The sequence below is a fragment of the Coenobita brevimanus genome, chromosome 55 (assembly GCF_032717465.1).
Source record: "Coenobita brevimanus isolate Jiangsu-jjx chromosome 55, ASM3271746v2, whole genome shotgun sequence".
NCBI classification, from domain to species: domain Eukaryota; kingdom Metazoa; phylum Arthropoda; class Malacostraca; order Decapoda; family Coenobitidae; genus Coenobita; species Coenobita brevimanus.
The window spans coordinates 51,236,677-51,259,176 of record NC_137008.1 but is presented as its reverse complement, the minus strand read 5'-3'; the positions used below and the strand labels follow the sequence as shown (position 1 = coordinate 51,259,176).

Here is a 22,500-nt window from a genome sequence, read left to right as displayed (position 1 = left end):
TCTGCAAATATAAGAAATTGTGTTTTTTGAGTTGTAAATTTTATAAAAACGAGTTCCATATATTATTGGGGAACTGTTTCAAAATGCACATCACAGCCATATATGCCAAGAATGCCGAGGTGTCAAAATTCAAAGTAATCATTCGGAAATAAGTCATAACCAACTGTTTTTTATTGTATTTATTTATTTATTTATTTTTGGCGAATATGTGTGTCCAGTTCTTCAAAGGGAGTCTATTCATTATTCTTGCCATCACCAGACGATTTTATTCGAGTAATTCATAGTCACTTCCAGCACTGAAGGAAGACTGAGGCTATTTCTAACCCCTCCATCTCCAAAAAATCTCACTTTAGCGAAATAAAAATCGTCTGACGGCGATTAACGATGGCAAACAGTGAATGACGGAAGGCAAAACACATAATCAACGAAAATATAAACAAGGAACCATAAAAAGAAGCAGAGAGAGAGAGAGAGAGAGAGAGAGAGAGAGCGCACAGAGTTGGAACCTTGTACGCAACCTCCATGTAAAAAAAAAATCCTCGCCACTATGAACACTTAAGCACAAAAATAAAGTCCCCAAATAAAGACCAAAAACAGGCCTAAAATAAAAACCCCAAACAAAAGTACTTACACGCCCGCCAAATATGGTGATTCATGGACGTGAAAGAGTAAACCAGTAAAGGAAAAGAAATTGACAAAGGACGAGAACACACACACACACACACACACACACACACACACACACACACACACACACACACACATAAAGATCACAGAAGTATTGGCAGGAAAAAAAAAAAGAGGAGGGAATCCAACTCGACAAAAACTGAAGGTAGGACGGTATACTCTGAAACCTCGACCGCCACACCCTGAGGAGAAGGGAATGGGTATATCACTGACGAAAACCACTATAATCCACGTAAATATAAACGACACAGCCAAAAACACTGCAAGAAGGGATCCAACTCGACAAAAGGAAAGGGTGGAGCTGAACCCTTAAAAATCCCGACTTAAACGCCTCCCCCCCCCCCAAAAAAAAAGTGAAACGCTAAATTAACGAAGAAATCGCTCTAATCCATGTAAATATAAACGACAAAACCCCAAAGCCAGAGGCCCAAAACACACAAAGAGGGGATCCAACTCGACAAAAGCAGATGGTGGAGTTGGAGGCTTTAAAACCGCGACTTACACACGCTCCCGGCCACCAACTGACGGCGTGGAGACTTACAACTGTTGGCAACTGTGGAGGGGGCACGGACGAGGGGAAGGGGTTGGCAGAGAGGCAAGGGCGAGAAGAGAAGGGGTTGGCAGGGAAGAGGAAGGGTTCAAGGGGAAGGCGGGTTTAGCCTAGTTGAGAGGGGGAAGGGGGACGGAAGTGTGGGCAAAGGGGAGAAGTTGGTGGGTGAGGGGAGAGTGGTTGACAGCAAGAGGAAGCAGTGGATAAGGTTGGCAGAGATATAGGGTAGGCAGGAGGGGTGAGGAAGAGGACAGGCAAAAGTAGCGGGTGGGTGACAGGGAGAGGAGAGGGAGGGACAGGAGTTGGAGGGGAAAGAATGAGGTTAGAGAGAGGGTAAGCGGAGGGGAAGACGGGTTGGCATAGAGAAGTGGGGAACCAGGAGGGTTGGTAAGGATGGAGAAGGTCCAGGAAAGCTGGTAGAGAAAGGGAAGAGGATGGCAGGTGGAAGGGAGGACTGGAAGAAAGGACTGGTCGAGGGCTGGGAAAGAGTTGGCACAGGGATGGGTTGGTAGGCAATAAGAAACGGTGGGAAGGTACGAAGGGTTGGCTAAGGGAAGGGGATGAAATTGGGGTTGGGGAGAATAGAAAAGGAAAAGGGAGGGAGAGGGAGGGATTAGGCAAGGAAGAGGAAGAGGGAGGGAGAGGTTAGACAAGGAAGGGAGGGGGGGAGAAGTAAGGCAATGAAGCTGAGGTGGGGGGAGAGGACATGCAAAGCACCTGGGATATACAATATAAAAAAAAAAAAAGCCGAAAAATAATAAAAAGTCCTTCTATTCACTTTAAATAACCTACCCAATACTCCTACACTCAACCACTATGTTCCTTTCTATCTCTGTAACGCCCCACCTCAAACCTCATCCCTCCCCACTACAGGACCTGAAGAAATTACCGTATTATATTACACTCAATTAACAGATAATAAATTCCCTTGTAACTCCTTGAATCTGACAACCAATTTCTTTCTCGCTTTTTTTCAGTTTATTCACGATCTCTTATTTTATTTTGTAGAAAGCATTTGTAGTGACGGAGTTAAATACAACCTTCCAAGATCCATTCCTAACCTGATTCTCCTCCCTTAGCCGAATAAAACCGTATGAAGCCGGTAAAAATAATGAAACACACCACAATTTAAATAAACTATAGGACAAGAGAAGTTAGCCTCAATATTTCTTCCAACAAGTCTCTCTACAGCTGAATCAAATCGACTTGTGGTACGGAAAATAACACTAACTCTACGTCATTGGTTTGAAGCGGCTGTTTTAAAATCCCGAAAAAGCAATGGCTGCAGGAAAACGTGCTTAATAGGGTACCACGAAAAAAAAAAAAAAGTAAAAATTTAAGAAAGAGTAAAACTTAAAAAGAGTAAAAATTAAAGAGCAAAAATTTAAAAAGGAGTGAAAAAAAAAAAAAGTAGAAATTTTGCCCGGTTGAGGATATGCCAATCATATTTTATTAGTAAACTCGGGGCAGTTGGCTTGTTTCCCATGTAAATTTATACAGAACCCAGCTGAAAGAATTAAACTTCTTTTCATAGCCCCCATCAGGCTCACATCACTCGTGTTCACCCGAATATTGTTTCAGAAATACCTTGTGCTCCGTTTGAGTTAGGGTGAAAAAGAGTGAGTCTTGAATTTAGTGGTTTGTGTTTTGTTTGAGTTAGGGTGATAAGTGTGAGTTTTGCATTTGGTGGTTTGTGTTTTGTTTGAGATAGAGTGAAAAAGTATGAGTCTTGAATTTAATGGTTTGTGTTTTCTTTGAGTTAGGGTTAAAAAGTGTGAGTCTTGCATTAAGATTTCTATAACGTTTGTTTTGGCGACATTTGCTAGAGTTAAGTCCTGTCTCAAAAACCCATCTTCTCTTCGGTTAATGAAACTCCCAAACACCTTTTCCTAAGCGATTTATTGTGCTTATTACACCTTACTGCCCTGTGCTACATAAACCTTCCAATACTGTCATTGTCTGCATAAATAATGTACAAAAGGATATCAACCGTCCATACACTAAAATAAATCGCTAAGGAATAGGTGTTAGGGGGCCTCCTTCACAGACAAGAATACCAGCCTCAGTCCCTTCACTCCTATAAACATATTTTTATTTATTCATTATTAGGCTACTATTTTTTTATTATTATTTTTATTTTTTGTTTCCTTCATGTAATTTTTTTCAGATTTCTAAATGTTTCAGTGGAAGGATCAGAAAATGCTTTAACTAACTCCTCTAGCTAGAAATGTCTCCCCTAAGCTGCATAAAGGCCTCTGTAATTGGCAAGAAAATATATTGTAAGTGACGTCACTGAACCGAAGGGAAAGAAGTAAAAAGACAGGGACCACTGAGGTACAATGACTGTTTTGTTCAGTCCTATGACGTGTTTTTGGTTTTTTAATTCCTGGTAGCTATTGCATTCTGTTTGAAGGAGTCTTGATGGTGATGATGATGATGGTGATGACGATGATGATGAAATTATAGAACAGAACTATAAGGCACTCAAAGAGCGCATACCTCAGCCAATGCCATTGCAGGATCCGAATCCGGATTCTCCCCAAAATTTAATCAATTCTCTCTTGGTCCATGGCCCACCCTTCCACGGAATTTCATTGAAATTCATTGAGAACATTTGGAGAAATCGTGTGGATAAACAAACAGGATATTCCTGGATCCGGATGATGATCTGGATCATCACCAAAATCTTATGGCTTGTTCCTTGGGCCATACCCTACCCCTCCAAAAAAATTCCAGCAAATTACCTGTACGTTCATAACTATTTGAGTAATGCTGCTGACAGACAAACAGACAAACAAACCAACGCGGACACAAAACATAACCTCCTTGGCGGAGGTAATAAGTCTTCATGTGGCTCTACTAAGGTAAATATGGAACCTGTATGAGGCTACTAACATACTGCTGGTAAAGGTGAAGGACCGTGTAGCAGATGTGAGGTGCTCGGGTGGGTAGGGGTTGCTGTGAGGGGGTTGAGAGCTACTGAGACAAGGAGTGAAGTTGTTAGGGTTAGGGTGAGAGAGTAGTGAGAGTGAGGTTGAGGGAGTCTGAGGTTGAGAGGGTAAAGCTGATAGAGTACTGGATAGGGTGAGGAAGTCTGAGGTTGTGAGGGTGAGGTTCCAAATGTTAGGTTTCGAGGTTAAGGGTGAGGCATGAGAGAACTGAGGTTGTAAGGAGGGAGGTTGAGTGAGAGAGAGAGGAGGAGGGAGGAGTGAGAGAGAGGGGGAGGGAGGAAGGGAAGGAGGTTGAGTCAAGAGAGGGAAAGAGGTTGAGTGAAGCAGGAGAGGAGGTAGTGTGTGTGTGTGTGTGTGTGTGTGTGTGTGTGTGTGTGTGTGTGTGTGTGTGTGTGTGTGTGTGTGTGTGTGTGTGTGTGTGTGTGTGTGTGTGTGTGTGTGTGTGTGTGTGTGTGTGTGTGTGTGTGTGTGTGTGTGTGTGTGTGTGTGTGTGTGTGTGTGTGTGTGTGTGTGTGTGTGTGTGTGTGTGTGTGTGTGTGTGTGTGTGTGTGTGTAGGGCCGAGCAGGAGAGGCCGCCTTCTCCCCCTGCTGGCTTGCAATATCCAACCCCTTCATTACTCTGCCCTGCTGGGGTCTGACCAATATACAGGCCTCGTACCTCCACCACTTTTTACTCCGCTTTCCCTTGTTTATTTTCTTTATTTTGCATGTGAGAGTTGTGTGTGCGGGGCCGCCACAAGGGAGGCGCCTTTGCTGACGAAGACTTCTCATGTAAACAACGCTCTGGAGACGAGGCGGATATTCCCTTCTTTTGAGTGTTGACTTATTCTCATTACGGACGTCGGTCGCGAGGGGGACGCCAATAAGTGATGTGAAAAACGCCAAGGGTATTCACAGCATGTTTAGGATCAAAGACAGTATTCGGTACCTGCAACGCAAGGGGAAAACAGCAAAGAAGCGTTGTATCCACTGTCGGACCAAAAACGTAAAAGAATATACTGTTTAGATAAAGCCTCCTGTTAGTTTCCCTATCATAAAATCGTACCATCACTTTGGAGGGAATCTCAGGTGATAGTGAATATATTTTGGTACTATATCATGTACTTATGTATGGAGAGAGAGAGAGAGAGAGAGAGAGAGAGAGAGAGAGAGAGAGAGAGAGACAGACAGACAGACAGAGAGACAGACAGAGAGACAGACAGAGACAGACAGAGACAGAGACAGAGACAGACAGACAGACAGACAGACAGACAGACAGACAGACAAAGAACAATAACAATACAGTGTCTGCATCAAAGTTCATATCCACCATCTAAAACACACACACTGAACCCAACAATAACATTATTTCCAGTTCTGCCCACACTGAATGCGTCCCACAGGAGCTTCGCCTCTCGCTAAGGGAAGGATTGGGGAACAGAGAGACTGGAAGGGTGTGTGGGGGGAGGTGGAGGTTAGGAGGGTGCGTGGGGGTGGAAAGAGTGTGTGGGAGAGGTCAGAGGGGGTGTGGGGGATGTGAAGGAGTAGGGGAAGGGTGTGTGCTGGGGTGTGGAAGGTGTGAGGGGGAGGAAGGTTGAAAGATGTGTGAGTGGAAGTGGAAGAGTGTATGGGGGGAAGAAGTGGGTCTTGTATGGCATGTGGGAGAGAAAGAAGATATGGAAAGGGGGAAGATATGGAGGGGTTAGTGGAAGGGGGGAAAGAGGGGAAAGTGAGGGGAAGGATCATTAAGTGTGGCAATATTAAGTGTGGCAGTGTGAGATGTAGCAGTGTGAGGTGCGGCAGTGACATGTGGCAGAGTGAGGTGCAAAGAGGAACGGTGTGAGGTGTGGCTGTGTGGTGTGGCAGTGTGAGGTGGGGCTATCTGAGGTTCGGCAGTATATTTGGTAGTATGAAGTATGCCAATGTAAGGTGTGCTAATATCGTACAGAAAAAAATATATTTATACTCCCATTAATAACGCAACATCGGATCCGAATGTGATATCCCTAGCGTATCGCAGGAAAGGTGATAGGTGTTAATCCCAAACCTTTTGTTGTATATGCAAGTGGACTACTGGGACTACTGAGACCCAGTAACGGGCTTCCTATTCTACGATCAGAGTCAGACGCACATAAGAGAGAGAGAGAGAGAGAGAGAGAGAGAGAGAGAGAGAGAGAGAGAGAGAGAGATTAATAAACAGGCAATGCACAGTTACACACAACACCATTCCACCTTTTAATCGAAGAATCCTAAAACACTTACATAATATTCAGAACTTCTTATCAGGTTTCAAAAATCAACTCACGGCTTCGAAACTGTCTCACTGTCTCACTATTCACCCCCAGAGACGAATCTACACCTACGTTCGCGTGGTGTGTCCGTCTAAGTGTATCGGAAGGTGTATCATTCTGGACGTCAGCTGATTTCCCCTGATTGCTAGATTCCATTTTCGTTATCCATCCCCGCCCGGGAGAATCACAATGGACCGTATCCCTAGCATCTTTTCCTTAGCGATTTATTTCTGGATTTTCTGGATACCCTAGCACCTCTTCCTCAGCGATGTATTTCTGGATACGGCTGGTTAATGTCCTTTTGCACGGTATCGACGCAGAGTGTGGTGATATGAGAATGATTTATGTAACACGGAGATGGACAGTTATGATGTAGCAGGCAGAATAAGTTGCTTAGGAAATGGTGTTAGGGACCTTGAGGATGGACACTGGCACATTTTATCAGTTAGTCTTTTGTTTTATTATTTTTTGTTTATAATTTACTTGTTCGTCCACTGTATTATCCTCTTCCATTGATTATTTTCTGGTCTTTTTTTTTATTTTTTTCTTCTCTGCCTTTTATTTCCTGGTCCTTTGTTTTATTATTTTCATCCATATCTTATTCTTTGGTCTTTTGCTTTATTATTTCCTTCCATCTGGCTAACACTCTGATGGTCGCGACAACTCTAGGACTCTATTTCAGCTATCTAGTATTCTATTTCCAGCTGTCTAAGATTCTGTTTCAGCTATCTAGTAATCAATTCCACCTGGCGTCACACGATTACATTCAGATGAGAGTGACTTGAATGAGCTTCTCTAAGTAACTATTTCAAGATCAAGACAACCTTCTCAAGATCCAGACAGCCTTCTCAAGATCAAGACAACCTTCTTAAGATAAAGACAACCTTCTCAAGAGCAGGACAACCTTCTCAAGATCAAGACAACCTTCTCAAGATTAGGACAACCTTCTCAAGAGCAGGACAACCTTCTCAAGATCAAGACAACCTTCTCAAGATTAAGACAACCTTCTCAAGATTAAGATTACCTTCTCAAGATCAAGACAACCTTCTCAAGATCAAGACTAACTTCTCAAGATTAAGATTACCTTCTCAAGATCAAGACAACCTTCTCAAGATCAAGACAACTCCTCTTCTCCAGCTCACGCCAAAGTATTTTATTTGAATGAGAAGGAGTCGCAAGAGTCTGAGAGGGTTAAGTCCTTCCTTCCTTCCAATGTCTCTCCTTCTTTTCTTCCAATTTTCTCCTTCCTTTCCTCCAATTTCTCTCCCTCATTCCTTCCAATTTCTCTCCTTCCTTTCTTCCAGTTTCTCTCCTTTTCTTCCGGTTTCTCTCCTTCCTTTCCTCCCATTTCTCTCCTTCATCTCCTCCAATTTCTCTCCATTTCTTCCAGTTTCTCTCCCTCCTTTCTTCCAATTTCTCTTCTTCCTTTTCTTCAGTTTCTTTCTTTCCTTTCCTCCACCTTCTCTCCTTCCTTTTTTCCAATTTCTTTCCTTCCTTTCTTCCAATTTCTCTCCTTCCTTTCCTCCACTCACTCCACCTCACTCATCACCCCTCTCCATATTGCTCCACTAGTTCCTCCACTCCACATTTTACTCGTTATTCTTTTATCATCTTCCCTTCTTCTAATTTCTCCACCTCACTCAACCTCTCCCTTCCACTTTGCTCCACCACTTCTTTCTGCCCATCCATTCCACGCGCCCCTCCACCCAACCGAACTCATCCTTTCCACCCCATTTAATCCACTTCATAACTAATATTTTCCTTCTCCTTCATTTGTGTAAACGTGAAGTTGAAATATGCTCAGTAATGTGCTCTTAAAAATTATACCCCATTTATTTACTTTTATTCCCACTGAGTTATCGTAAAAAGTGTGGGTCGAGATTTTTGAGAAATTTTGGGTTATTTGAAGGATAATTTTGAGTTTATATAAATTCGAAAAGGGTCCAATTTTCAGCCGTATCCGAGCTAGAAATTCGGATGACCTCAGGGACTGACCTCGAGGGAGACCATTTTTGCCAAGAAGGTCATCAGTTTTAAGTGAATATTCTTTTAAGTTGTCTCGAAAATAAGAACCTAATGAACGAGTACTTACAATAATAATAATAATAATAATAATAATAATAATAATAGTAATAATAATAATAATAATAATAATAATAATAATAAAATGAGCCGAAAGGACTGTAATTTGGCTTTACCTCGTTCGAAGCCTCAACACATCTGAAAGGATTATGGATCACAACTATACATAAAAAAATAACAAAATAAAATAAAATAAAATAAAAGTTTGGTACTCACATGTCAACGCTCTGGGTCATGGCGCTCTGAAAAAAAAAAAGGAAGATATAAAGAGATAAAGACTATATTAAATTATTGTAGATGTTTATATTTCGTGGTCTATATATTCTTTTTAGACACCACAGTAAACACACAAGGTCTAATACACTACATGAGAGTTTGAATATTTACAGGAGAGGTGTAGGTGTGCCTTTACGTGTGTGTTTTGTATTTATGAGTACCTGTGTGTCGTCTGAGGGAGCTGGAATGAGGCGGTGTGTGTGTGTGTGTGTGTGTGTGTGTGTGTGTGTGTGTGTGTGTGTGTGTGTGTGTGTGTGTGTGTGTGTGTGTGTGTGTGTGTGTGTGTGTGTGTGTGTGTGTGCATTTCTTTATCATAATGTTTAGCATAGTAACAGAAGTATTATTATGACTATTACTAGGACTTTTTAGGACTATTATTGTGACTACTATAAGGACTAGGACTATTTCTAGGGCTATTATTATGACTACTACCTAGACTATTACTAGGAATATTTCAAGGACCATCATTATTACTAGAACTATTACCAGGATTACTATTATAACTACTACTATAACTATTACTAGGACTACTACTACTATAACTATTACTAGAACTACTACTATAACTATTACTAGGACTACTACTACTATAACTATTACCAGGACTACTACTATAACTATTACTAGGACTACTACTACTATAACTATTACCAGGACTACTACTATAACTATTACTAGGACTACTACTACTATAACTATTACCAGGACTACTACTATAACTATTACTAGGACTGCTACTACTGTAACTATTACCAGGACTACTACTATAACTATTACTAGGACTATTTCTGTGACTATTGACTTGGGCTATTAAAATATTGGAACCTGTGAGCCGTAATATTAAGCGTGTCGATTTAACCAGGTGTTCAGAAGCCGTATATTCAATGCGTCCGAGAGTGGTGGGGTTACTGCGGGGTCTCTCTCTCTCTCTCTCTCTCTCTTTGTGTGTGTGTGTGTGTGTGTGTGTGTGTGTGTGTGTGTGTGTGTGTGTGTGTGTGTGTGTGTGTGTGCACGAAAACGGGAAAGAATGAGAAAATTACCGGGCACCTCACTAATTTAGAATTCCTCACTCCTCCAAACGGTGTATTTTCACGCACACACTCATGTCAAACTCGACGCATTAAAATTATGTTCCATCTCACCACATACAACACAATTTTCACAGTTTTAATTTCCTTGCATGATACTTTCCCCCAATTTCCTCCCCTCCTCATCTCCCCACTCAATTCCCCCTCTCATCTCCCCCCTCCTCAATCCCCCTCTCCCTCTTGCATACCCCTCAGCTCACTTCATTCGTGTACGCCGTTGCACTTTCTCTTTAGCGATTTATTTTGTTTATTACACCTTAGCGTTCATTTGTACGTTATTGATAATCTTCTTAAAATCGATGTAGCGTGAATCAGCAGCATATCAGGGGATACTAAGGCTTACAGTGTTAAAATAACTCGCTAGAGAAGGTGTTTTACGAAGTCTGGGTCATTGAGTTTATAATGTGTGTGTGTGTGTGTGTGTGTGTGTGTGTGTGTGTGTGTGTGTGTGTGTGAGTATATTGTATGCATAATGTGTGTGTGTGTGTGTGTGTGTGTGTGTGTGAATACGTGATGAAGGACCGAAGTAACTAAACCCACACACAGGGGTGAGGGGGAACTCCGCTTAAAAACAAAGAAATAAATATAAGGCAATGATTGTTTTGAGACAGACGATACGACGGGCATACCTCAGCGCTAAGGGTCACGGGGCATGATATATAAACCGCTATGCACGACGCTGGGGGGTGAAAACACGGCGTAATTCGTGGCTATAAAGTTTACAATTATATAATCAAGGGGCATTAGGCAGGCACTATTATCCTTTATCGATCCCACTCCACGATAAAATTATGTTCAGGTGGACGCAGGTATATGCACAGTCAGTTTAGAGTTTGTTTTCCTTTGTCTACGCCTCTCTTTACCTGTCTCTCCTCTTGCCTGTCTCTCCTCTTGCTTGTCTCTCCTCTTGCCTGTCTGTCTTCTTGCCTGTCACTCCTCTTGCCTGCCTCTTCTCTTACCTGCCTACCCTCTTGTCTGCCCACACCTCAGTCTTCCTTATTGTGCACCTCTTACTGCTACTACATAAAAATAATTCGTCTAATACCATCCATTGCCAGTCAACGGAGAAGTGTCACCGAACTTTTGCGCACTGCTGTTTAGTTTGATAATAATAGCGGTCCATTATATTATCTTTTCTTTTTCTTCTGTTTTCTTTATTTCGATTATTATGAAACTCCTACACTACTTTTTCGAAATTTTGTTGGACACCTGAAGATCATATTAATGGTTTCGAAAGTCATTGTTCTCTGTTTATCATCATCATTATCATCATCATCATCATCATCAACATAACTTTTTTCCCTACCAGCGTTTAGCGTGAAGTTGACGCGGTGTAATATTAAAACTTATGACCCACCCTGTACACACGTGGATAAACACATGCTTTGTGTGTGTGTGTGTGTGTGTGTGTGTGTGTGTGTGTGTGTGTGTGTACCAGTAATTATTCCCCCCACACACACATCCATGAAAATCTACAGGTGCATCCAGGTAAAGCAATTATAAAAGATCTTACCCAATTCAGCCAAAAATTAACACAGATACTATTATGCTTCGTATTTCATCACTAATATTTACTCCAACTTAAGCGTAAAATGTATGATAATTATGTGAGTGAAAACAGAGGTATACACAAACAATCATACATGCAATTAAGCTTAGGAAGCTTTATAAGTATTGGCGCCAGGTGAGTTGCTGTGGCCGTATATTTAGTAGTAACTCATGTGCCGAACTTTAAGCCGTATTCTCGTAGGCACAGGTATTTCCAAGCATCTGTACATTAGCGAATTATTCTGTGTATTAGACTCAGATATCCACTTGTATAGGTATGATATAAACTATGTCGATACTAAAAAAAAAAAAAAATATAGAAGATTTATTAAAGTGAAGCACGGAGGATAAATCGCTTAAGAAAAAGTGCTAGGGTGTTCCAACCATATTACCGGTTACTGAGTGAGGTTGTGTTTACGTTTTACACTTACAGTTCGCCACTTTATTTGTAAACACTGCCAATGAATGTTTCCTCGAACAAGCACATACACACACAAACATTCACACACACACACACACACACACACACACACACACACACACACACACACACACACACACACACACACAAACACACACACACACACACACACTCATCGGCCCCCCCACACACACATTCATCACCCCCCCCACACACACACCCATCACCCTCCCCCCCCACACACACTCATCACCGCCCCCACCCCACACACTCATCACCCTCCCCACACACACACACACACACACACATATCACCCAAAATCCTATTAAATTATTACAATGTGCTTCCAGAAAACTGATAATTCTTCCGGAGGTGAATATGCTCATTTTCCAGCGTCCAAAAAGAAAAAAACTCGAAAAAAAAACACGAGCACTCAAAAAAAAAAAAAAATCCGTATATGAAGGAAATACACAACTACTGCATTATATTCTGGTGAGGAAAATGAAAATATGGAAAAAAAGGACACATGGCGCTTTTCTTGATGTGTTGTTATTATTATTTCTCTTTCCAGACGCAACATATTCTGAGTTTTGATTTATTCTGTGAGTCCGAAATCCGTGGTTGTGGGAGATGGTGTTCTGGTTCTTGTTGTTTTTGCTGTTTTTTGTTCTTGTTGTTCACGTTGCTCTTGTTCTTCTTGTTCTTGCTCTTTTTTGTTCTTGATCTTGTTGTTCGTGGGCGTAACTGCGAGATTAATGGCCGTATTCTGTGTGGCCAAATGTCTATCGAGGTGCGATTTATTCGGCAAAACCACCTCTGTATCGCATTCTGTGTCACTGATTCAAACTATTTCGATACTGAGATGACAGAGACAGCGCAGAAGAGAATGTTATGGTGTCAAAGGCAGGATAAATCGCCAAGGAAGAGGTGCTAAGGAAGAGGTGTCAAGGAAGAGGTGCTAAGGACGAGGTGTTAAGGAAGAGGTGCTAACAAGACTCCCATGTCACTTGGCGTATGATGCTAATCGATTTATTCACATTTCACGAGTTTTAAGTTGGTCTGTTTACCGTGCGATGGGTGTAGGGGATCCCTGAGAGAGAGAGAGAGAGAGAGAGAGAGAGAGAGAGAGAGAGAGAGAGAATTACCCAGATACAGAGAGAGGAAGGGTGGGCAATCGGACTAAAAATTCAAAATAAAAAAAATGTAAAGGAAGAGAATGGAAAGGAGAGACTTATGAGAGGAGATAGGAAGCTTGGAGGGGAGAAAGTTAGGAGGGGAAAGATAGCGAGTGAGGAAGAGGAGGAGGAGGAAAGGGAAAGATGGGGAATGGAGGAGGAAGGGCGACAGGCAGATAAGCCGAGGAAGTAGAGAAATAAGCAGGCAGGAACACAGGTCGGTACGCAGAGAAGAAAGACAAATTGCAAGGGAATAAATAGTTACAAGATGGGAGCAGGGAAGGGAGGGGTCAGGTAATGATTGAAGGAGTCTGGCAGGTGGAGCGAATTATAAGCAGCACGAGCAGCCACACGCAGACAGGGAATGAGTCGTGATAGGCAGACAGAGAGCAGACAAATAAGCAGCCAGGCAAGGGAGCAGGGAGATGACATGCAACTACAGGCAACTTGCAAACAGACAGGCAAACTGACAGCAAATAAACAGGTAGTCTTGAGAGAAAGCAGGGAGACGAGACAGGCAGGCAGAGGGGAAGCAGGCAGGCAGACAACAGGGAAAGAAATACATAGGGAAGTAAGCAGACGAGATGTGCAGGTAGGAAGGAAGGAAGGAGAAAGTAAGGTACCGGGTAGTCATTCAGGATGCGACAGATAAACATGAATACAGGGAAGGAAGCAGGAGACAAGGCAGACAGAGAGGCAGACAGGAAGGCAGACACAGGAAGGTATAGAGGTAGACAGGCAGACAGACATACATGAAGGCAGAGAAGGGGCAAACAATAAGAAAAGAAAGAAAACAAGGAGGTAAATGTCGGTGCTACATTAGATATCCCTGGTATATTAGCGTACATGTGTGTGTGTGTGTGTGTGTGTGTGTGTGTGTGTGTGTGTGTGTGTGTGTGTGTGTGTGTGTGTGTGTGTGTGTGTGTGTGTGTGTGTGTGTGTGTGTGTGTGTGTGTGTGTGTGTGTGTGTGTGTGTGTGTGTGTGTGTGTGTGTGTGTGTGTGTGTGTGTGTGTGTGTGTGTGTGCTTCTGGGGAGTTGGACCTCGAGAAAGGGCTCCCTAGTCTATGTCCAGAGTTAGGTGCATGAATAATAAGGCAGAGGGAGGTAGAAAACAAGAGCAGTTGCGGATATATTGATATGTAGGTAGGGAGGCAGGCAGGCAGGCAGGCAGGCAGGGGAGACAGGCAGACAGGAATGGAAGCAAACAGACAGCAAGGGGAAAACAAGATGAAGAGAGGCAGACAGGAATGGGAGCAGACAGACAACAAGGAAAAAAAGGATGAAAACAGGCAGACAGGAATGAGAGAGGACAGGCAGACAGACGGACAAGTAGGCAGGAGGTGAAGTGAACTGAGGTGGAGAGAAGGGAAAAGGAGGGAAAGAGGAAGTGAAGTGAAATGGAGTAATGCAAAGTGACCTGAAATGGAGGAAGGGGAATGGGAGTGACTGAAAGGGAATGGGAGGGGAGGAAACCGAGGGGAAGGGACTGGAAGGGACGAGAAGGGAGGGGAAAGGAAAGGGGGGTAAGGGAAGAGAAGGGAAGGGAAGGGAGAGGAGGAGAAGGAACAGAAGGAATGGGATGTGAGATGATGTGTAGTGAGGCATGGTGAGGTGAGATATGATGAAATGAAGAAGTAGGAAGTGAAATGTGATAAAGTAAATAAAGGAAAGAGATAGAGCGCAGTGACGTGAGGTGAGGTGAGGTGAGGTGAAATGAAGTGAAGGATAGCCGACCAGAGGAGTGAGCATATAAACGAGCACCGATGAGGCAAGGCAGGGACAGGGACAGGGACAGTCATCAGGGGAAGTACTGTGAAGTGAAGTGAAGTGAAGTGATGTGAAGTGAAGTGAAGTGAAGTGAAGTGATATGAAGTGAAGGGAAGGGAAGGGATAAGATGGAAAGGGAAGGGAAGGAATGGGAAGGAAAGCGAAGGGAAGAGATAGGAAGGGCTGAGAAGGGACTGGAAGGGGAGGGAAGGGAAGGGATGGGGAGAGAAAGAAAGGGGAATAAAAGAAAGGGAAGGGAAGAGAACGGAAGGGATGGGAGGGAAACTTAAGCGAAGGGAAATGAAGAGGAATGAAGTGAGAGGAAGTGAAGTGACGTAAAGGAAAATAAAGTTTAATAAAGTATGCTAAAGTAAGCGAGTGAAAGGCAGCCAGAGGAGAATATAAATGAACTCTGGGAATGCATGACGGACAAGGACGGGGGAAGGGGAAAGGGAAGGAGGAGGAGGAGGAAGGGAAAGGAAGGGGAATGACAGGTACAAGGAAAGGGAAAGGGGAAAGGGAAAATGGGGAAGGGAAGGGGAATGAGACAGGAAAGGGGAAGGGGGAATGAGACAGGAAAGGGGAAGGGGTAGGGGAAGGGAAAAAAGGGGTAGGGAATGGGAGAGGGGAAAGCGATGTAAAATACAGTAAACAAAATCCAACCCAAAGAGTTATATAAATGAAGGAAGAGACAAGGAAAAGGACAGGGACAGCGAAAAGTACGAAAACAAACTTCAGTGAGAGGAACATAAAGTTGAAGTAATATAAAGTGAATCCAGCCAAGAGTATATTAATAAACACAGAAGAAGAGATGCAGACAGGGCCAGGAGAAATAAGGTCAGGAAGAGGAAGAGAAACAAGGTCAGGGAACATGAGAGGAACAGGGTCAGAAACAGGAACAGAAACAAGGTCAGGAACAGCAACAGAAACAAGGTCAGAAGCAGCAACAGAGGCAGGGTTGAGGGGGAAGTCATCACGGTCCAATATAAGCCCGGTCCATGCAGCAATAACCCCGGTCCGTCGTGCCTGACCCTTCATTTGATTGGTGGCAGCTACGGGGAAGCGGGGGAGGGGGGGGAGTGCTTCCAGGGAGAGGCGGGTCGGAGCTTCGAGACAGTCCGTTGGCATGCGAGCTTCAGGGATCACTCAATTCTCTCGCTTCGACCCCCCTTCCCCTCTCCCTCCCTCCCTCATCTAGGTCAGCATTCACAGCGAGCTTATCCAGTTTATCTAGCTCACTCAGCACACAAAGCTCAAGGTACACTTAGTTCTCACCAAAGCTCACGAAATATTTATGCCAGCTGTTTTTGACATATCTACACATTTCAGATAACTTTTTTCGACGATAGGTATTGTTCATTTTTTCTTATTTAAATTTTGCATTACACAAATCCACAAGCCTTCAGTAAAGCATTTTTTTAACCCTGTAAATATCTAACTAGCCTCGGTGGTCTGGAGTCAAACTTTTTGGATAGGGGACGACCGTTCGTTAGCGGGCTGCATCAAATCCAAAAGGTAGTCGCCGCAGGGTTGACAGTTTAACGGCTTTCCGCTAGCAGTACATATCTTTATTTCCATTGAGCAACTTTTTTTAACGACAGCGACAAGAAATCTAGCTGTGTTTTGGAGATTCCTATAACGGTTTAACGATACTCCAGAGAATATAGTCCTTCCTCTAGTGAGTTCCTAGAGAACTTCGTATTTACCGACATTCTAAGTTGGATTATAGCTCTAGTATCACGAAATTTGTCCAGTATGCAACAGTTTCCCGGGACATAATGTAGAGTGGTCTCCTGTGGCTTAAATGATCTGGACGAAGGTTAGCCTAGTCTAGGACCCTACTACGCTCTCTCTCTCTCTCTCTCTCTCTCTCTCTCTCTCTCTCTCTCTCTCGTACAGAACTGCCTTTTACCATTATATATTTCTTTAGGTCACTCTTTTTTAAAAAATGTATACATCTATTTAACTCGTTTTTCATCACTGTTGACTTATAAAACTCAAGTATTTTATCTTCGTAATGTACATCAGGTTCTTTATATTTTTTTATTTTTAATTTCTCTCTCTCCATTCCATTTTTTTAAATATTTTCATATTTTTTCATCCGTGTTTTTGAAGGTCCGAGTTGGTGTTGGGATATACGTGAGAGATCCAAAATTGTATGAGATAAAAAAATAAAAAAAAAAAAAATATGTGATCCGAAGCCATATGTGATCCAAAACTCTGATTCTAAAAAGTATGTGAACCAGAATTTCTCTCTCTCTCTCTCTCTCTCCCGGACGGATGGACATGGGAGCCAGGGTGAGAGAGAGAAATACGAGTGGGGGTAAAGGAACGGGATGCGATAATAAGTACGTCTATATGGCCATAATCGAGGCCGTAAGTCGTGCTGGAAGGGGTCGTGCTGGGGAGGTGGAGAGGGGGGCAGGGGAGGTGGGTAGGGGGGTTGGGGAGTTAGGGAGGTGGGTAGAGGGGGCTGGGGAGGGGGTGTGGGAGGCAGAGAAAAGTGGGGGTGAAGGGAGAAAAGGGTGCAGAGAGAGATGGGGGGGAGAGAGGTAGAAGGGAGGAAAAGAGGCCCGGAAAAGTGGCAGAGAAAGGGAGAAGAGAGGACTGAAAGGGGTGGAAGGGGAGAGGAGTGCGAGGAAGGAAAGATGGAGGGAGGCTGGGAGGGTAAATTGGAAGAAGGAGAGATGGAGGAGAGATGGAGGGAGGGAGGGCGGGAGGGAAAAACAGAGAGGGAGAGACAGGGTGAGGAACTGAGTGGCACTAGAGTGGAAGAGAAAGGAAGAGGGAAGAAAAGGAAGCAGAGAGGAAGAAAGGAAGTAAGAGATGTATGAGAATAGAGCGGCAGAGATAGGGAGGAACTGAAGGACAGAGTGGGAGTTGGAGGGAGCAGGGAGCAAGGAATGGGAGATGGAGAGAGGGAGGGAGGAGGGAGCAAAGGGTGGGGGATGGAGGGAGGGACGGAGGGGTAACAGAGTGAGTGGGAGGTAGAGAGAGAGAGAGAGAGAGAGAGAGAGAGAGAGAATGTGTAGGGGGAGGGCCGGAAACGTATGAGGAGAGAGGGAGTGTAGAGCTGATACAGTGAGTGGCAGGAAGGAGAGAAAAGAGGGGGGGGGAGGGCTGGGAGAAAGAGAAAGGAAAGGGGGGAGAGAGATGGAAGGGAATTAGGGAGGGAGGGAAGGAGGGAGGGAGGGAAGGGAGGGAGATAGAGATGGGGGGAGGGAGGGCTAGGAGTGTGAGGGAGGGAAGGAAGGTAGACAGAGATAGAGAGAGAGAGGATGTAAAGAGGGAGGGTGTGTCGGTACCGAGAGAGAGAGATGGAGGGGGAGGATGGGCTGGTAGGGAGAGGAAGTGCTGGTGGAGAGAGGAGGTGAGGGAGGGAGGAAGGAAAAATGGGACGGGCTGAAAGAGTGGGAGGGAGGGAGGAGAGAGGGAGGGAGGGGAAGTGGAAAAGAAAAAGACAAAGTAGGGAGGTGGAGGGCCCGGTATGGCTGGGAGGGAGAGAGAGACGAGGAAGGGACAGAGAGGAGGGAGAGTGAGGGAGAGGGAGAGAGAAAGGAGGAACGGAGAGGAGGGGAGGGGAGGGAAGGGTGGCAGGCAGTGTGAAGGGAGAGACAGAGAAGAGAGTAGAGGAGTGGAAGGGAGGGAGAAAAAGGAAAGGGGAGGAGAGAAAGGGAGATGGAGAGCAACAGGACGCAGGAGGGGGGGGGAAGGAGAGGAGAGGAGAGGAAAGGAGGGAGAGGAGAGAACGCTAGGAGAGAAAGAGGAACAAGAGGCAAGGAGGAAAAGAGGGAGGAAGAGGAAAAATACTGAGAGAGGGACAAAGAGAAATGAAAGGAGAGAGAAGGAGGAGGGAGAAGGAGTGAGGAAAGATAAGAGAAAGAAGGAGAGAGGAATGAGAAGAGAGAGAAGGAGAGAGGAATGAGAAGAGAGAGAGAGGGAGAGAGGATAGAGAAGAGAGAGAAGGAGAGAGGAATGAAAAGAGAGAGAAGGAGAGAGGAAAGAAAAGACAGAGATGGAGAGAGGAATGAGAAGAGAGACAAGGAGAGAGGAATGCGAGGAAGGGGAAAGAGAGAGGAAGGGAGGGGTATGAGGAGGGGTGATGGGCTGTGTTCAGGGAGGGAGACTTAGATAAAGGAGGGAGGCTACATAAGGGAAGGCAGGCAAAGTGGAGGAAAGAGGAGAGAGGAGAGAAGAGAGAGGAGAGAGACGAGGGAGAGACGTGGGGTTGAGAGAAGAGAGATGGCCAGGCAACGTGGAGGACAGAAGAGAAAGGAGAGGAAAGGAGAATGAAGTGGGGAGAGAGAGAGAGAGAGAGAGAGAGAGAGAGAGAGAGAGAGAGGTGGTGCTGAAGAGAGATAGAGGGCTGTGTGGAGAGAAAAAGAGAGAGAGGGTGTGTAATTGGAAGAAGAGAGAGAGGAGAGGGGTTGCGTGGAGGAAAGGGAAAAATATGAGAGAGAGAGAGAGAGAGAGAGAGAGAGAGAGAGAGAGGACATAGGCTATGTGTAGGAGTAAGAGAAGGTATGTGAAACGAGAGAGAGAGAGAGAGAGAGGACATAGGCTATGTGTAGGAGTAAGAGAAGGTATGTGAAATGAGAGAGAAAGAGAGAGAGAGAGAGAGAGAGAGAGAGAGAGAGAGAGAGAGAGTATGCAGAAGGAGGGGAGATGTTAGGTTAGGTGAGGGGAAGAAAATTGACTAGAGAGAGTGAGGGGAAAAAGTGTTAAATACAGGGAGGAGAAAGGGAAGGGTGAGGGAGAGGATGAGGGAGAGGGTAAGGGGGAGAGAGTGAGGAGGAGAGGGTGAGGGAGAGGGCGAGGGGTGAGGGTGAGGGAGAGGGTGAGGGTGAGGGAGAGGGTGAGGGGGAGAGGGTGAGGGGGAGAAGGAGAGGGGGAGGGACTAGGTGAGTGAGAGGGTGTGGGGGAGAGGGAGAGGGTGGGGGAGAAAAAGGAAGGACAGGGGGGAGGGACAGGGCGAGGGGTGAGGGAGACTAAAGGTTGATTACAAGAGGCGGGGAGACAGGGAGGGAGAGAAAGAGAGGGGGATGAAGGGATGAGGGAAGGGGAGGGGAGAGACGAAGGAAGCAGGGAGAAGGGGTGAGAGGGAAGGAAGATGGGAGAGGGGGGGAGAGGGAAGAGGAAGAGGGAGAGAAAAAAGAGAGAGAGAGAGAGGTAGAGGGGGGTAACAGGGGAAGACAGGATAGGTGTGAAAATTAAAAATAGTTCACGGACAGGAATAACACGAATAAAAGATAACAGATTGAACAGAATAAAAGAAATGAAAAGAAGAGGATGTGAAGGGGGGGATGAGCCAGTAAAGACGAAAGTAAAGGAAGAGAGAAGATGGGTAAGGAAGGAAGAAGTTGAACTGTCTAATTGAGTAAAGTGAAAGGGATAAACGGAGGGAGAGGAGGAGGAGGAAGAGGGAAAGGAGGAGGAGGAGGAGGAAGAGGGAAAAGAGGAGGAGGAGGAAGAGGGAAAGGAGGAGGAGGGAAAGACAGATAAAAGGAGGAGGAAGAGGAAGAGGAGAAGGAGGAAGAGGAAGAGGAGGAGGAGGAAGAGACAGATAAAAGGAAGAGGAGGAGGAGAGAGGAGTTATACAGGGATCAGGAGTGTAGGGAAGGGGTGAATGAATTTAAATATAATAATAATAATAATAATAATAGTAGTAGTAGTAGTAGTAGTAGTAGTAGTAGTAGTAGTAGTAGTAGTAGTAGTAGTAGTAGTAGTAATAATAATAATAATAATAATAATAATAATAATAATAATAATAATAATAATAATAATAACAATAATAATATGAATCGTGATGATGATGGTGATGATGATGATAAAAAAAAAAGAAAATAATATTCTATCTATCTATCTATAGCCCGACGCCCTAATCCCGCAAAGGGTGGCCGCAGACAAAACGCCTCCAAGTCACTCTGTCACCCACCATTTGACTCCCCTCCCCCCAACTCACCCCCCCCTCCCTCATATACCTCTCAACTCCATCCCTCCACCTCATCCTCGGTCTTCCCCTCCCTCTCCCTCCCTCCACCTCACCTATATACACCCTCTTAGTCAGTCTTTCATTCTCCATCCTCTCCACATGTCCAAACCACCTCAGTGTATTTCTCCTAATCTTTTCAACCACATCCACATCTACCCCACAACGTTCCTTCACTTCTTCATTCGTCAACCTGTCCCTCCATGTCACTCCACATGCTCCTCTCAAGTAACTCATTTCCACTGCTCTCACTCTTGACTTGTTCCCCTCTTGCAAGGTCCACGCCTCGCTTCCATACGTCAGGGTAGGGATCACAATACCATCATGCAGTGACTTCTTAACTTCCATACTCACCTCCCTATTTCTCATCACTGCTCTCAGTGTGCCAACAACCTTCCTTCCCTGCTGTACCCTTTCACGTACTTCATCCCCCAAAGTTCCATCCTTACTCATCACACTACCCAAGTACTTGAATGCACTCACATTCTCCATATCCTCACCATCCAACCTCACTGCACACTCTGTGACTTCATTCCTCTCAAACACCATAACTTTACTTTTGTTTACATTAACTTTCAGCTTCCTCCTACACACTGTCCCAAATTCATTCACCAAACCTTGCAACTCCCATTCATCTTCACTCAACAATACTGTATCATCAGCAAACAGCAACACCGGAAGCTTCCAAATCTCACCCTCATTCATTAGGGCCACCCCCACATCCACTGCCCTACCTTGTACCTCCTTTACGACCCCATCCATATATATATTAAACAGCCATGGAGACATTACACAACCCTGTTTTCAGTCCCACATTGAGATCAAAGAACTCACTCAACTCACCATCCACTCGCACCGTAGCCCTAGCTCCCTCGTACATACTCTTCACAGCACTCAACAATTTCCCCTCCACTCCATATATTCTTAGTACCTTCCACATACCTTTCCTATCTATTCTGTCATAAGCTTTCTCCAAGTCCATGAAGGCAGCGTACACTTTCCTTCCCTTCTCTAGATACTTCTCCACTAAACATCTTAGAACAAATATCTGATCTACACCCTTTTCCCTTCCTAAATCCCCCTTGTTCTTCTCCAACTAGCTCCTCTGTCATATGCCTAACCCTATCAATGAGTATTCTACCATATATTTTACCAGTCACACTAAGAAGGCAAATACCCCTATGGTTACCACATACTTCTCTCTCCCCTTTTCCTTTGTACAGAGGAACAATTATACCTGATTTCCAGTCCTCTGGAACCCTTCCCTCTTCCCAAGCCAATCTACACAACTTCCATATCCACTCCACAACAATCTCACCCCCATACCTAAGCATTTCACCACACACTCCATCAATTCCTGGGGCCTTTCCCAGCTTAATCTTCTTCATTGCTTCCACTACTTCCGACCTACTGATCTCTTCCTCCCTCCTCTCATCTCTTCTTCTCCCAGCCATTCCCCAACCACTTATACTCACACTGCTCTCACTCTCTACATTCAACAAATCCTCAAAGTGCTCCTTCCATCTCCTCAATTTCTCTCTCTTCTCCACCAACAATCTGTTATTCCTATCTTTCACTCCCCTACTATTTCCCCTTTCACACTGCCTTACTTTCTTTACCTCCTTCCAAAACAATTTCTTACTCTCCCTCCATTTCACACTCATATTCCTCCCAAACTCTTCATCCACTTTCTTC

The 22,500-nt window shown here is 44.5% G+C and overlaps 1 protein-coding gene across 1 annotated transcript in view; it reads right to left on the bottom strand.

Moving 5' to 3' along the window:
• Positions 1-22,500, bottom strand: part of LOC145401382 (uncharacterized) — a 372,455-nt gene that overhangs the window by 263,113 nt on the left and 86,842 nt on the right. Inside the window, exon 2 of the mRNA XM_080273712.1 lies at positions 8,757-8,782. The gene's annotated coding sequence lies outside the window, so the exon portion shown is untranslated. The remainder of the gene's footprint in view (positions 1-8,756; positions 8,783-22,500) is intronic.